The sequence below is a fragment of the Schistocerca serialis genome, chromosome 2 (assembly GCF_023864345.2).
Source record: "Schistocerca serialis cubense isolate TAMUIC-IGC-003099 chromosome 2, iqSchSeri2.2, whole genome shotgun sequence".
In the NCBI taxonomy this organism is placed as follows: domain Eukaryota; kingdom Metazoa; phylum Arthropoda; class Insecta; order Orthoptera; family Acrididae; genus Schistocerca; species Schistocerca serialis.
This window is the reverse complement of record NC_064639.1, coordinates 1,084,797,651-1,084,815,491: the sequence shown is the minus strand read 5'-3', so window position 1 is coordinate 1,084,815,491 and position 17,841 is coordinate 1,084,797,651. Positions and strand designations below refer to the sequence as shown.

Genomic DNA, 17,841 nt, shown 5'->3' with positions numbered 1-17,841 from the left:
CTCGACAATCTTCAGAGATCAGATCGTAATTTTAGCATCAATTGGAATGAACGTCAGTCAAATGCGGTGCAGTTAAAAACGAAAATCCTTTTATTTCAAGGTACGAACGGCTGACAGCACATAGTGGTGCCAATTTATTTGTTGTGTGGACACTGACACGGCGTCACAACCATTGTTGCATTTAAATCAATTTAGAGCTGAACTGAATAATATTCGCCTTATTGATAATTGTTAAACAGTCCGCTCCGAGAGCTTCTTCAATTCTTAATAGAATGAGCGGGAATCATTCAGTGTATCCCGTGTCTTCAGATTTGTGTACTTCTCTGATATTTCTGATATATTATTATGGATAGAGATCGGCGGATGTGAACTTATTTTATACTTTGACTAGCATTTTATCAATTGATTAATCTTATCATAAATAAACTGGAAGCAGTCTTGATCGCATAAATTTTATTAATGTGGTAACCGGTTTCGATCTTATTGTAAGATCATGTTCAGAGTAACAATGAACGAGATTCCTTAGAAACATATGTTGTTGTTGTTGTGGTCTTCACTCCTGAGACTGGTTTGATGCAGCTCTCCATGCTACTCTATCCTGTGCAAGCTTCTTCATCTCCCAGTACCTACTGCAACCTACATCCTTCTGAATCTGTTTAGTGTATTCATCTCTTGGTCTCCCTCTACGATTTTTACCCTCCACGCTGCCCTCCAATACTAAATAGGTGATCCCTTGATGCCTCAGAACATGTCCTACCAACCGATCCCTTCTTCTAGTCTAATTGTCCCACACACTTCTCTTCTCCCCAATCCTATTCAGTACCTCCTCATTAGTTATGTGATCTACCCATCTAACCTTCAGCATTCTTCTATAGCACCACATTTCGAAAGCTTCTATTCTCTTCTTGTCCAAAGTAGTTGTCGTCCATGTTTCACTTCCATACATGGCTACACTCCATACAAATACTTTCAGAAACGACTTCCTGGCACTTGAATCTATACTCGATGTTAACAAATCTCACTTCTTCAGAAACGCTTTCCTTTCTATTGCCAGTCTACATTTTATATCCTCTCTACTTCGACCATCATCAGTTAGTTTGCTCCCCAAATAGGAAAACTCCTTTACTACTTTAAGTGTCTCATTTCCTAATCTAATTCCCTCAGCATCACCCGACTTAATTCGACTACACTCCATTATCCTCGTTTTGCTTTTGTTGATGTTCATCTTATATCCTCCTTTCAAGACACTATCCATTCCGTTCAACTGCTCTTCCAAGTTCTTTGCTGTCTCTGACAGAATTACAATGTCATCGGCGAACATTAAAGTTTTTACTTCTTCTCCACGGATTTTAATACCTACTCCGAATTTATCTTTTGTTTCCTTTACTGTTTGCGCAATATACAGATTGAATAACATCGGGGATAGGCTACAGCCCTGTCTCACTCCCTTCCCAACCACTACTCCCCTTTCATGCCCCTCGACTCTTATAACTGCCATCTGGTTTCTGTACAAATTGTAAACAGCCTTTCGCTCCCTGTACTTTACCCCTGCCACCTTCAGAATTTAAAAGAGTGTATTCCAGTCAACATTGTCAAAAGCTTTGTCTAAGTCTGCAAATGATAGAAATGTAGGTTTGCCTTTCCTTAATCTAGCTTCTAAGAAAAGTCGTAGAGTCAGTATTGCCTCACGTGTTCCAGTATTTCTACGGAATCCAAACTGATCTTCCCCAAGATCGGCTTCTACCAGTTTTTCCATCCTCCTGTAAAGAATTCGCGTTAGTATTTTGCATCCGTGTCTTATTAAACTGATAGTTCGGTAATTTTCACATCTGTCATCACCTGCTTTATTTGGGATTGGAATTATTATGTTCTTCTTGAAGTCTGAGGTTATTTCGCCTGTCTCATACATCTTACTCACCAGATTGTAGAGTTTTGTCAGGACTGGCTCTCCCAAGGCTGTCAGTAGTTCTAGTGGAATGTTGTCTACTCCCGGGGCCTTGTTTCGACTCAGGTATTTCAGTGCTCTGTCAAACTCTTCACGCAGTATCGTATCTCCCATTTCATCTTCCTCTACATCCTCTTCCATTTCCATATAAAGGAAGAAATCGTATACTGATAAAACAGTAAATAACGCTGATATACCATAGAGATCTGCCGGACGCGGTGGGTTCATGGCATACTTCTATGGTATGTCAGCGTTATTTACCGGTACTGTTTTATCAATATACGATTCCGTTCTTGATATGTTTATAAGGATTCATGTTCATTGTAGGTCTGAAGATGATCTCGTAATAAGATCGAAACGAGTCACCACATTAAAAAAAATGCTATGAAGACTGCTTCCAGTTTATTTATAATAATTATAGATTGCTGTTTCCTGTAATAAGAACTATGTTCTTTAAAATGTTAATCTTATCATTAGTCAGCCTGCGTAGGTGGTCAGCGCTTCTGACTGCCATACGGAGGTTCCAGATACGGTTCCCGGTGCTGCCAGGGACTTTTCCTTGGTTGAACGGCGGGTACGGGCTACACTCAGCTTCGTGGGGTCAACTGAGGTAATACTCGAGTGACAAGTAGCCGTTCCAAGATCAGGAAACCCGACGACGAAGACCGTGAGACGACGTGCTGACCACACGCCCTCCATACCACTTCTGATGACACCGCTGACATGGAGTGACATGGCCGACGGCCATGTCCGATTGGCTCATCTAGGGACAAAATTTACTTATTACACTATATAGTCTCTAATTAGAAGTTTTCTATACGTTGCGAAATAATATGGAGTAACTTCAGACTCTCTGTGTATTGGACACACTCATTAAAAGTAAGGCAGTAGGTAGTATGGAGAAATAATGTAATTTCTTTGTTATCGCTGCAACTTGCAGCTGTTTGTAAATGTTCATCCATAGATCTTTTCGGTGTCTGTTGTCACAAAGTTTTTACGTATCTTGTTACACAGAGTCTGCTCTGTTGCTATTTGATGTTTTTAAGAACTGCTGTTTCCTTTAGTCAAATCTGCTTAGTAAATATACTTTTAAAACATTACTTTGATGCATTCAGTTACTGAGTTAAACAGTCACAGTATCACATTGTAACAACAAGAACACACTATCTTACCTGATTTCTATGGAATGAAATTAATTCTATATGCAATGAGTGGTGATTTATATTAATCGAAGGTAAATTGTTTATGGTTATGTGGGAGTGTTTGAATGTTATAAAGAAACATTTAATTGTTGGCCACTGCAGATTTCCCACTTCAGACTTCAAAATTTTTGTTTCTAGACACTGCACAAACCATAGTCCCTAACAATCACAAGTTTATTTTGCGTGGATCTTCAGTATTAGTATTCTAAATGGTTCCAACGATAGTAATGTTAATGGATATGCCTGAGCCCTATAACATGATCCTTCCGAACTGGACCACAGGGAGACAATAGCGGCAAAGACAATATTTTCACAGATCTTTCCATTGTTTAGTGGCATATTTTGAGAAAAAATTTCAATTGTCCGTCATATAATGATACACAAAAATTAACAATGAAAGGAATCAAGGCTGACTCATATCGGAAGGTACCAGACACCACATTTTAGGGATTTGGGCCAACTTGCAACGCAGAAATCAAAAGTCAGTCTCGACAAGCACACTTAGCAAGAAATCTGTAATTACACACTGAACTGCAAATGTAGTATGCAACTACTTATAGCTTCCTCTGACATGTATTTTCCATGAAAAGGTTGTAAGCCGAAAATTTATTCCTATAAGCAGCCATTGTAGCGACTCAAGAGTACCAAACAAGATGAAAGGATAACAGACTGTTGCACTGTATCACTAGCGAAAATGCTGCAAAATGTTGTAAAACATTGTCGGACAGGCTGAAACAATGGTCTGCACCAATAGAATAAGAAACTCTTGGGTTTAAGATGTCGTTTATAACAACTGTATTAGGACATAGAATGGGTGCTCATTATCTTTTTCATGAGAGACGAAACTATTAATTATCCACCAGAGTTGTACGATATATTTAGTGGCAATTTCCTGTTAAAAGAATGCAAGATAAATCAGTATTTTATTGGTAGAGGATAGTGCACAGAGCATGCAAAAGCGGTTTTTACGAGACCATTATGTCACGTTAAGGACAAAACTGAATCAGATATTTAATCAGTGAAAATAGAGAATCAGATGAGTAAGAAGAAATACCGAGCTGACTTACTGGGTCAATGCACCGCACATTTCTATAGCACACGATCACCTGTATGTACACTGAGTTTTTGCAATTTTCCAGGTAGATTAACACTTTAGTTAGTAAATTCACTAAATAAAATGGAAGGAAGGGATGAAGTAGATAGTTACTAAGTGGTCCCCACGGTACCAATATTATCAGAGTTCTTGAGAAGCCAACGTACAAGAGGGCTGTAGCACTTTGCAGTATGTATAGTTCGATTTCACGATAGGAGGATCACGAAAGCGAAATTTATTCTTTTATGTATGATGGAAATGAAGAATAATTGCAAGATGAGAACAGCAGGCAGCTAGTTTTATATAACAACAATTTTTGATTGTGCAGACAATGCTATAATTTTGCATAAGTTAGGGCATATATGGATATATGGAAAATGCTAATTCGTTGTTCACTTTATACGAGCATCTCCTAACAAACTGACTGTCGTAAGTTAGCAACAAAAGGTTAAAGATTTAATGTGAGTTCAGTACAGGCATACCACAGTGTTCTATTTTAGGCCCATTTCTTTTCTTATTATTATGTGTCAATGTGAAAAGATATTATACGTAATGTAAGTGATTTAGCAAATGTTGTTTAGGGCAGCATCAGGTCTGGCTTACAGACAACTCTGTTTTGCTAAATTGCAACACGCAACAGTACATACAGTTTCTGATATAGCGCTCTCACAAAATCGAAATTTTGCTATAAATGACTGAGTAAACAATCAAAGACATTGAACATTTTCTGTTACTGGAACTAAAGGTATATGCAAATCCCTCCTGGAAATGTTGTATTCAACATTTTGTGCGTAGCGTGATCACTTATACATTCACTGCATAAATAATGACCTTTGTCACTGATAATAATATGTGGAAACTTTTTTAATGTGGTTATTTTCACCACTTTTTTCCTGTGAGCGGCCGAGAGTCGAAAAGTTTTAAATGTGTCATATTACATACATTCACTTCCTCATAGTACTTACAGTAAACCATAAGGACTCACTCGAAAGGTGTTGCAGAAATCACTGAATGGGCATTAGTTTCGCGTGAGATAGTAAATGGTTTCGCCTTTTGACAAAGTTTACAAATAGACAAGACTCTTCGAATTCTCTTTTCCATATTGTTAAAATAACAAGTCGTTCGAAGAATATGATAACATTTTCTGAACCAAAATGTGCGTAGCTGAAATGAATGTACCAAATGAGCTTATTAACAAAATCGTCTGGAATGCAAAGTACCCATAGTTTGTCATCAACAGTGCAGCGTTTGAAGAGTATGTTGTTTCTAACCAGATAATAATGCCGAATCTGAGTGTGCGGCTTTTCATGCCATTTACTTTTGATGTCTTTCCAAATCGGATCTTTATCTTGTTCATGAGCAATGTCCTTTAAAGATGTGGTGATGAAGTTTTCAAAGGCGACTTTCTGAATGTAAAGAATACTGAAACTTTTCTCGAAGTTGCCTTCTGTGTTACTTTTCTCAAGGCCAGCCGGTGCGCGTGACAGTGCGTCCGCAAAAATGTTCTCCTTGCCGGGAATGTAGACTATTGTGAAGCGGAATTCTAGCAGAAACAATGCCCAACGTTTTAACCTGTCTTGATTTAATTTTGAAGACATAAGAAATTGTAATGCCCGATGATCACTGTATACTTTTACGTGCTTACCAGAAAGAAAGAAACGGAATTTGTTAAATGCCCAAACGATAGCTAAAGCTTCTAATTCAGTAACGGAATAATTTTTTTCAGATTTTGTTAGCACTCGGCTAGCAAAAGCAATGGTTTCCTGAACAGTAGTGTCATTTTCTATGGATTCTTGAAATAAGTGGGCACCAAGGCCGACTTTAGAAGAATCCGTGCTAAGGCAAAAATCTTGTGAGGGATCTGGATGAGCTAGTATTGGCGCGTTAAGTAGTGATTATTTCAAAGAATTGAATTCCAACTGTGCTTGTTCGTCCCAGTTCCAAATAGTATTTTTTCCAGTGAGAGAACAAAGTTTTGGTGTAACTAGAATTTGCATATTCAGAAAACGATGGTAAAAGTTTACGAGACCTAGAAAACTGCGGACTTGTCTTTTTGTGGATGGAACTGGAATGGCTCTGATTGCTTCTAACTTTTCAGGATCCGGCTGAATGCCTTCAGAAGAAATAATATGTCACAAAAACCTCACCTTTGACCTACCGAATTCAGACTTTTCCGAGTTAACTGTAATTCCAGATTCTGCAAAAATACGTAACAAACTGTTGAGGATGCGATTATGTTGTTCCCATGAGGCTTCTGCTATTAGAATATCATCCACATATAAGGCTTGTGATGTTTTAAGAAATCAGGTAATATAGAATTTAGCCCGCGAATGAACGCTGCCGAAGAAATGTTCAAACCAAACGGAAGTTTCCGAAATTGATAACAAACGCCGAAACAAAGAAAAGCTGTGTATTTTCTACATTCTGGATGAAGTTCGATCTGATAAAAGCTGGATCTGAGATCAATAGAACACAACACTCTTACACCATTAAAATTTTGAAGAAGTTCTTCCATCATCTGTGACCTGTCTGTTTCAGGAATGATGATAGTATTGATTTGTCTCGAATCTAAGACAAGCCTGATCGATCCAGTTTTCTTCTCAACAACATGTAATGGACTTACTGCAGACTCAATAATGCCCTCATTAAGCATACATTGTATTTCTGTTCTAACACGGTCCCTATAATGCGCCAGAATTACGTATGGTCTAACACAAAATTTAGTATGCTCACGAACACGAAATTGGTATTGAAATCCCTTGATTCTTCCTGTTTTGTGAGTAAAAACTGTGGAATGTGCTTGTAAAATCTCAAAAAGGTCTTGCCTATCAGTGCCATTACAATTCTCAATTGTTTGAATTTTATTCTGAATTAACTCATTAGTATCAAATATGTCGTCGATATCATCCCTGTCAGTACTTGCAGAGTGATTGTTGGTGTCTAGTTCCGTAGAAAATTCCGAACTGTTGTCTAACAGAAGGTAAAGCCGATTAATTTCCTCGTCATGGTTTGAGAGCCAATCTTCAAATTTAAAAGCTATTGACTTACCTTCTTTCTCTAAACTTATTTCAGCATCGTGAAAGTTTAAGATTGCTTTGTATTCATTCAAAAAGTCTACTCCCAATATAATTTCCGTCGACAATAATGGAACAATAAGAAAGTTCATAGAGAAGCTGTGGCTTTGACAAAAGAATTCTAAGTTCGTTTGTTGGCGTACATCTACACTTTTTCCAACGATTGCACCTTGTAATTTAATCTTACGTAACGGAAGTGTGGGGCAATCGTTCGATTTATTGCATTTGCTAAAGGCTGTTTCACTAAGTACTGAAATGGGACAGCCAGAGTCAAGTACTGCAGTATATTTTACGTCATTTACTGTAATGTGGATCACAGGATATGCAATGTTGTTATGTTTTACGTCGTGTTCCTGGAGTAAGATGTCCCTAATGTCTTCCATTTTTACGTAATTACTAGCTACGGCAGCTGCATCGTCAGTTTCATACGTACGTTTTGTGGCTGCCAGCGGTATGAGTCATTGCCTATTGTCTCTTTGTTGGCGCGCGCGTCGTTATTGGGGATTGGAGACCTAACTTCTACAAATTCACCTTGTCCAGAGGGCCCTGCTCTGTTTGAATCCCGCCAGTTCTGATGCAATTCAGGTCTGTCGTTACGATCATATCGTCTGTCGTCATGTCGATAGATTCCATAGTTTCTTTCTTGTCGGTCACGTGGTGGAGAATTTCTCCCTGAATCGTAACTGCGCGCTGGACCATTGCGTCTAAAGTTATTCTGTCTCCCCTGATAATATTTATTTTGGTTCCCATATTGTCTGTTTCTCTGATTGTCTCTGTAATAGTCATTACCACGGAGAGGTGATCTTTCCCTGTAATTATTACTACTCTGCCAACGGTTGTCATATGGGTGGTGTCAGTTTTGGTCACGATTTGTGTTGTAAGAATAGACTTATCGTGTCCAGTTATTATTTCTTTCATCGCGGAATTGCGACGGATGTGACCTGTAATTGTTGTGTTCCTGTTTTCGCGTTCCGCGATTGTCAGTGTCAATTTCTAATTCTTGTAAGAGTCCCTGAAAAGCTTCAATGTCGTCTTTGCAACGTCCTGCCAAAATAATATGTCGTAAATGTTCAGGTAATTTGATTAAGCAAATGCGGATGAGTTCTGAGGGGCTGTATGGGTTTGACAGGTACTGATTCTTGTGCAACATGTCTTCAAAATATTTCACGAGACTGGAAAATTTAGATTGTTCGAAATGTTTCATCATTATGATGCCATGTTTTACTCCGTCTTGTGTGGCTTGAGACCAGTATGCTGAGAGGAAGGCATGGTAAAACTCTCCTTCACTGTGGCAATCGTGAAGGACCGATTTTACAGCTGTTTCATTCCCTAAGTACCCACACATAAATTCTAATCTGTGTTCTAATGACCATTTGGGAGGTAAACATGCGAGAATTGATGAAGTCACGCTTGTGGATGAATGTCGTTGCCAGAATTCTTAAATGTTTTGAATTTACGTGTAGTAATGAACAGCTTATAGTCAAAATCATCATGTCGGCGAATCGCATGCCGGTCATTGTTACGTCGTTTCGGCGGTTCCATCTCAAAATTCGGTGTACCTTGCCAATTTCTTTCATAATTTCCGAAGTGCCCTGTGTTATTATTTTGTGGCTGTTCCGTATTTCTATGTCTCTATTCCCGTATTCGAGCGCGAATGTCCTCTGAAATACGTAATTCTTGTATTACCTGTGTCAGCCGATGTTGTACTTCCCGGATTTCTCTTTGGTGTTGTGTATTAATTTGATTCTGATTTTGTTTGAATTTCCTAATTTGTTTGCACTCTTCTGTGTCATTAAAGACTACCGGTTTTGTGTCATTGAGATTATCATTTACCTTCGTAGATAAATTATTTAGCTGATCCGAAAGCTCAACTACTTTCTCTGATAATGAACTAATTTCCTCCATGTGTTTTTCTGAACCAATTTTCAGAGTATCTACTGTGTCCTTTAAGTTTTCTTGAGTTTTTGCAAGTTGCGTAATCGAATCGGTAGATGCAACTGAGTCAATTTTTGCTTGCAAGGTCTCATGATTTTCATGAACAATAGTTTGCAGTTCTTTTATGGCTGCTTCGTAATTCTGTAAAGCATTTTCATGCCGCGAAAAAATAGGTTGAAAATGCTCACAAATCTGTGTTTTTACGTCATTACAGACTTTTTGACATTTCGATTCAATGTTATGTAACTCAGTAGTGAAATCTTCACGTGTTTGTTCAAGTGTGGTGTCTAACTTTTGAAGCTTTTGCTGTGTTTGTCTCTGATTTTGGTCCATTGTGTCTAACTTTTGAAGCTTTTGCTGTGTTTGTCTCTGATTTTGTTCCATTGTGTCTAACTTTTCAAGATTTGGTTCCATTGTGTCTAACTTTTGAAGATTTTGTTCCATTATGTCTAACTTTTGAAGCTTTTGTTCCATTTGTTGCATTAATTGTAATAACAATGCACTGGTGTCTGAAACATGTTCCTCAGTGCTGTTCGGCAATGCGTTTGAACCGGCAATATTCGCAGTTTGAAAAGCAGAAAATGTGTCTTGACTTATTTGAGAGAACGGTGAGGACGCAAAACCTGAATCTGCAGTATTTGCAAGATTGTCTCCTGTCATTTCGGATTCCTGAGGCAAGCTGTTGCTGACCGATCAATCGATAATGCTTGCATGTTCAATAATTGTCTCACTGTCTACACCATTGTTTGCAGCCCGCTCCATTTCCCTATGCACAATTACCAAATTACTACTTTACGTTTTTCACACGCCATAATTGTCACAATATTTCACACGATAACACAGAAAAGCACAATTTGAAGAGCAAAAATAAGAGAACACATGAACGTAGCACTGAAAATAATATCTCGTTAATTGCAAGCGCAGCTGCGAAATACTTGCTGTAAATCTACATGCATGTCACAACTGTTTTACAGTACAACAATGAAAAACTACAACTACAAAGGAAATTCTCTCTATAATCACGCGCTAGCAATAAACGAAAGCTACTCTAATTACACAAACTACAAGAAAAAATCAGAAGATTGCAGTGAGGTATCCTCGGCTAAGGTTCGACATATGAAACGTCCCCTTAGAAAAATTAAATACGAGACTGTGCTTAAACTGACACACAATATTTTTAGCGCAACGCAATCTGACTTTCAAAAATCCCTACAAAAGAATGGCCCTGACTAACATTAACATATACGTTTCACAAATCACTTACCTCACAAAAATCTTGGTTACTCGAACTACTGCAATACAGCGAGCGCCACTACTGCCAGCTAAATAAAAGATTCACACTACGGAAGGCACTAACTACTAATAGGCATAGTTAGCAAATGAAAGATTTTAATAGAGAACAAACAATGTATTTACCTCAATAGTGTTCAAAAGTCATAATGTATATAGCAGTTCATGACATCCAGTCTTACAAATTTCAAAATTCCGCCATCTCTCTCCCCACATCCACCACTGCTGGCGGCTCACCTCCTACTGCCCAACGCTATGCGCTGTTGACATCCAGCTGCCCAACACTACAATGGCAGACAACAATGCAAACTAGCCACAGACTGCACACAGCACAGCCAGTGATTTTCATACAGAGCGCTACGTGGCGTTACCAATAAGAAAACCTAAACAGCCTACTTACAACATCTCAGGGAATTAAAACGGGGTTTCGTATTCGTAAGCAATAATTTGAATAGTTTTGCAGATTCCAAGTTTTTATAAATACAACGATCGTTTATTATTACTGTTGAACTCTTGAAAAATCGGTATACCTCTTAACAATGTAAGTCTCATAGGAGAACCACTCAATTCCCATTTCAGTGGTAAGTTTCTGGTCGAAGATTTCTGTCTAATTTGAATGAGATGCAGTTAGTTATCATAATGAGTTGTTTATGACGCGGTACACTATACATTGCTATTAGATATAATATAAATACCGGTAGGTACCTGCCGTAGGAAAGCTACCTCTTTTTATTAGTAGTGTTTTATGGAGGTCTGTTGTTTTATATCCATTCCTGAAGCGGATAGCACCGTACGAATTTTGTTGGTCAATTACGTATTTGGGTCCTGTTTTTCTCCAGGCATATAAAATGTTCAGTGAATTTATAGGAATGCAGCCGGGTGATGTCGCTTATAACCGGCGATATTTCGCCGCTTACGTGATTTAAACAGTTACATATTTATGTATCTATTATGATGAAGGTAATGAAAGTGGAAGAATGAAGGGAAATTAAAATCTGGCGCTGTTGGTCCACTGCAAAGTTGAGATATACGGAGAACTGCTACAGCTGAAATATGCACCTCTTACGCACGTGAAAGCAGTGCGATATAAGCTGGCGTACTAGTTGACAATAGCGATCTACAAAGGGGGCGCTTCGGGCGTACGTGGGAGTATCTTCTTCAGTCTGCGAGCAGATGCACCCAGGCGCTTACCGGAGCTAAGAGGAGCCTGGGGTGGTTCGACTTCGCACTTGTTACACACACAGTCCTGGAAAAGATTGTAGGATGATCCGATTAGCGAATGACTTATTTTTGTGTTATACTTTGGTTCTAAGGGTACTTAACGAAAATCCCCAGTACTTTGAAATTGAGCCAAGTTTCAGAGATACTTACTGTATTTATGTGAATGGTTTGTGTAGAACGTCATTAAAAATTCTGTGACTCTACTTTGTGAAGAGGCCGTGGGAGACTCTGACTATGCGAGCTTTGACCTGAAAATAAAAATGGCTCTGAGCACTATGGGACTCAACATCTGTGGTCATCAGTCCCCCAGAACTTAGAACTACTTAAACCTAACTATCCTAAGGACATCACAAACATCCATGCCCGAGGCAGGATTCGAACCTGCGACCGTAGCAGTCGCGCGGTTCCGGACTGAGCGCCTAGAACCGCTAGACCACCGCGGCCGGCTGACCTGAAAATAGATCGTGTGCAATAAATGGAGCTGCCCTGAGGTGGCACCAAAGAATGTCTGCAGTACAAAACGGTGGAAAAAGAAAAAAAAAAACTATCTAAAATGGTTATATTTTCCACTGCAGCTTCAATCTTGTGAGAACTGCCAGAGAGGAGGTTTCTTGATTTCCAGTCTCAAATGCGCAGTATTTCCTTTCACACAAAGCTTTTGTTGTCCTGTGATAGTTTTGTCTAGACGTTTGAAACAGTTTTCATGTGTAGAGGCGACAATAACAACTGTATTCAAGTGCTGAATGGCTTCATAAAACTTTTGTGGTACAGTGACGTAGCTATCTTGTCTACAAAGTCCTGTCAGGGCAAGTACAACTGCTTGTTTAGGGGCATGTAGACACAGCCAATTTATCTCTCATTCGATTTTCTGTACATAATTATCCGTCGCATTTTTAATTACTTTTTATTTTAGTTGTAGGTTTGCCATGAGGAATTTGAACAGGAAGTCTGAAGCATTCTGCTCTGACATCGTGACTGATCCGCCCCCTGGTTACATTCTTTGCATCGCATCTTCGAGTGATACACTTCCTCCAAGCACAACCAACATCGAGGAGAAACCGTTGCACCAAAAGACAATTCGCCTTCTTCCGAAAGAAGGCCCACAAAAGCAGTCCAATCGTGATAGGAAAAGTAGGCGTACTACTATTTTGACAGATAATCCTATCAAATACTCATTGGAGATGGAAAGAATCAAAATGAAGAAAATTCCATTGAAAAAGCCTACTTTAGGCAGGGAGAGCATAAGTGCTGCAACTCCAAAAAGAAGAAAGAAAAAGGATTTTGAAATCAAGGTATATGAAGATGTACTTAATGAGCTATGCCGATTCTGGGAAAAGTCATGTGTTCTATGAGGCGCAGACACTGAAGAGAGCCGGCCGGAATGGCTGTGCGGTTCTAGGCGCTACAGTCTGGAACCGGGCGACCGCTACGGTCGCAGGTTCAAATCCTGCCTCGGGCATGGTTGTGTGTGATGTCCTTAGGTTAGTTAGGTTTAATTAGTTCTAAATTCTAGGTGACTGATGACCTCAGAAGTTAAGTCGCATAGTGCTCAGAGCCATTTGACACTGAAGAGAAATGTGAGCAGAAAGCTTCGGTACCTAGAGAGTGCCCGCCTGCACGAACTCCAAATGAGAACACCGTGGATGCACTTTCAGAAGATAATTCAGAGCAGTTTTACATAGTTGGCATTGTGGTGGTAATTATAATACCTGACTTTATTTTGCACAAATAACAGAAACTGATAACATGAATTATGTATTTCCGCTTTAGTGAAAGAAATGAAATTTCAAAAATGGCCAGACATTCTAGGAAAATTAACGTCAATAGTTCAAGAGAGCGATCTGCTTATGATCTTGATCGACATGACGCTGTGATGGACAACTTCCTTGTTTTGTTTTTTTAATTTTATTTATTGTAACTTTCGTTTATACATTATTACTAATTTTCCTTAATTTAATTTTATATTTGATGCTTAACATGTATATCACATTTTTCTGTGTTTTGAGTTGACATACAAGTTTTGTAGCTAAAACCTTACGTTAGTCCACAGAATGTATTAACAGTATGTTTTTGTTATGGTCTTCAGTCCAAAGACTGGTTTGATGCAGCTCTCCATACTACTCTGTCCCGTACAAGCTTTTTCATCTCCAAGTAACTACTGCACCCTACATCCTTCTGAATCTTCTTACTGTATTCATATCTTGGTCTCCCTCTACGAGTTTTATCCCCCCCCCCCCCCGCCCCCCAGACGCTTCCCTCCAGTACTAAATTGAATTGGTGATCCCTTGATGCCTCAAAATGTGTCCTATCAAAAAATCCCTTTTCTAGTCAGGTTGTACCACAAATTTCTTTTCTCCCCAATTCTGTTCAGTACCACCTCATTGGTTATGTGATCTAACCATCTAATCTTCACCATTTCTCTGTGGCACCACATTTCAAATGCTTCTATTTTCTCTAAACTGTTTATCGTCCATGTTTCACTTCCATACATGGCTAACTCCATACAAATACTCTCAAAAAGGACTTCCTGACACTTAAATCTATACTCGATGTTAACCAATTTCTCTTCTCCAGAAACGCTTTTCTTGCCATTGTCAGCCTGTATTTTATATCCTCCCAACTTCGACTGTCATCAGTTATTTTGCTTCTCAAATAGCAAAACTCATCTGCTACTTTAAGTGTATCATTTCCTAATCTAATTCCCTCAGCATCACCTGGTTTAATTAGAATACATTCCATTATCCTCGTTTTCCTTTTGTTATTGACAGTACATTTTGTTCACGTTACGCGTTCGTAATATTCCTAACTGTAGGGCACCTTGTCAGGGACGTCCCGACGTTTTGATCGAATGACAATGTAGCTTTCTAAACGAAGAGGAATGTCACGACCTCGTATTACTAGTATCTTTTGTATAAAAAAAAACAAAAAAAAAAACTCTCCGTCTACAGGCCACAAGTGGCCCATCGTGACCATCCGACCGCCGTGACATCCTCAGGGGAGGATGCGGATAGGAGGCGCGTGGGGTCAGCACATCACTCTCCCGGTCGTTATGATAGTATTCTTGACTGAAGCCGCTACTATTCGGTCGAGTAGCTCCTCAATTGGCATCACGAGGCTGAGTGCACCCCGAAAAATGGCAACAGCGCATGGTGGCCTGGATGGTCACCCATCCAATTGCCGACCACGCCCGACAGCGCTTAACTTCGACGATCTCACGGGAGCCGGTGTATCCACTGCGGCAAGGCCGTTGCCACAGTATCTTTTGTATAGAAACAGTATTTGTAATGAAAGATACAACTGGACTAAGTATTTTTTCTTTCTCATCGAATTCCATGAAGGGTGCAGCATTACAAAGCAACCGCCACTAACGTGAGTAGGATGGTTACTCGTTACTTGAGAACTTCGCTTCCTGAGCGGGAACAGAGCTATCCGTTGGCGAAAGCGACCATTTAGAAGCGTGGAAGAAACTGACCAACTGACTAAAGCGAAGCGATCTGATGTTACCGGTACGTCGAGAAATGGCCAGCAAGTATGCCACCAAAAGCTGGACAGATGCCACCATCGTTAATGATTTAATACGATGCATAGAACAGAAGTCAATATTCTTTGAGTCTCGCTGTTTTCAAGAGTTGCCTATAGACGACGCTGGTGATGAACAGAAGTTTAGAGTTGTGGCTCATTACTACAAGTAGCTGTGCATATGTAAGGGTATGCAGCACAGAGTTATTAAAGATGTACAAATCTCATTTTCGGTCCTAAATTATCTATGGCAACGAAGCAAACTTTGTCTTAAGGGAAAAGATAGTAGTTAGAACCTTAAGTCTGTAACGGTAAACGTTTCTTAATTTTTGATTAGCATGCAAGTGGCGGAAGTGCTTAGTATTTTGTGTTCAGTTGTGTTAAAATAAGGTAAATATTTATGGTGATAAGAAAAAGTATACTTGGCCGGACACTCAGTTACATAGGTGTTTTATATGTTACTGAAATAAAGTTACGCTTTGTGTTCTGACGACACCTTGCCTGTGAGTGTTATATTTAGTACTTATCAAGAATTTTTGACTTCATTAGCTGCTTTGTTACATTCGAAGGAATAAAGATACAAAGGAAAGAAAATGTGCTTTTACAGCTGCAAAATATTAAGCGGATGGGAGAAATGGTTTTAAAGGAAAACTACTAATAAAATGATATTTTTCATAATAATGAGAAGATCAGAGATAGCCTTTCCAAATAACTTTCATCATAAACTGACAAAGAAAACTACGACGCTGCTTAACAAAATATAGCACTTCGTACCCAATCTGGCGCAACATAAAAATGTTTGGTCATTACGAATCTATTTAATGGTTTACAGCAAAGAAAGCTGATCTCGGAAGAACGTGTAATTAAATTTCTTGAGTACAAAACTTTTGTCAAGAAATTTGTTCGCTGATTTTATTTATGTGTGAAATTAAATATTTCACAGCAACATACGAAATACTGTAGTACTAACACAGTTAAAAGAACTTGTACTTCAGCATAGTAACCGTCTCTGAGGCTATATTATGAGTTATTGAAATCTGAGATTAAAAGTATGTGAGATTACGTACACATCTTTTAAAAAAGAAGTATCGCACGACAGAATCCGTATCGTAAGCGCTAGATTACGGTCAAATCTGATATGTATATAAGAAAAATGTATAATAACTTCCTTTAATATGCTACGAAGCATACTGAACGTTAAAATATGATTCATATCTGTGTCCTTTGACTTATAAGGCAAAACGCAGAGGGAACCATTGGAACGTTGAAAATTGTTTTCAATCGCTTACAGTTCTAGTCGTCGACGAAATGTAAAAACACCCACCATCCTTCGCTTCCTTTTCTGTTTATTTACCAACGTATCATTGTTACCGTTTGAAATTTCTCAGGGAAGTGAACCGATACAGGGTTCTTTCCAGCTCCAAAGACGGCCGGCTGAGCTTGCTTAGTGGATGCCTGTGTCTTGTTATCTTTTGTCCCGCCATAATGAGTACTTCACTTGCATACACTGTCTTTCTGTTTGTTTCGTATTTTACTCATGGCGTGCAATATTTTCCAAGTGCTCCTTAGGCGTTTGTCTGTCGCGTGCTCTTGTGGATAGAGGACAGCCTCGTCGCTGCTTTTTGTTAAGCACCTTGTTGGAGCCAAGGTCATCATGGATCTTGAATATATTATACGGGGGAGCTGGGCAAATGTAGATGCTGGGGCATCTCCGTAAACAATAACTTCCTTGTGGCACGGACTCACATTTTCATCTGGTGTTTTACTGGTCTACTTCACCCTCCTGTTCGTCGCTAGTATTGGTTTTTACTCTTTCCAGGCATTCCTTTCTTTGAACATTGATCGCTGCTTCATTCTACTGTAGAATTCAAACAGTTTCGCTCCTCCTGACACGAAAAAAGTAGTGCAACAGTGGAAATGGGTATAAAGATAGGGTTCCTACGAAAATAGTAGTACAATGTCTGTAGCGTACTGTATCGAATTTATTGTGAAAGTAGCAGATACATGTAAAACATAAACAATAATGATGTAATTACATATCTTATTTCATAACACGCGTGACAAAACAAGGCGTTGGCTTTTCCTCAGTGGAAACTGCTATAAAAGCGCTCACTGTCCTGTTGTGTTATTGCGTTATCCAACCTCTGTTCCTTCTAATTACCTCAAAAATTTTCTTCCACATTGATTTTGTTAGGGTTGTGCAGTGAAATTGTCGCCCACTCTACTCGAATCACACTTTTTCAGTTCACATACGGCCCAAAATTGCCTTCTATTGCGATAAATATGGCTTGCAAGTATTCCACAACAGTCTTCCACAGAGTTCATATCTGGGATACGTGCAGGCAAACGCAGAAGTTTAATATCTCTATCTTCAAATAACTTTTGGTTGTAGCAGAAACATATACAGATGCATGATCTTGTTAAAACATTAGACTTTCGTTCCCGAGTTCCTTATACATATAACAAACTCTCCTTCTAGTATCTCAGTGTACATGTCAGAGTTCGTAGTAACAATACATGATTTACCTTTAGCGCAGAAGGCTGCCCAAATCATAATACTTC

The 17,841-nt window shown here is 39.1% G+C and overlaps 1 long non-coding RNA gene and 1 pseudogene across 2 annotated transcripts in view; both read right to left on the bottom strand.

Annotated features, from left to right (window-relative positions):
• The window catches only part of LOC126456700 (uncharacterized), a 447,971-nt gene that overhangs the window by 123,968 nt on the left and 306,162 nt on the right, over positions 1-17,841 (bottom strand). The window lies entirely within an intron of this gene.
• LOC126459220 (5S ribosomal RNA) lies at positions 14,895-15,012 on the bottom strand (annotated as a pseudogene).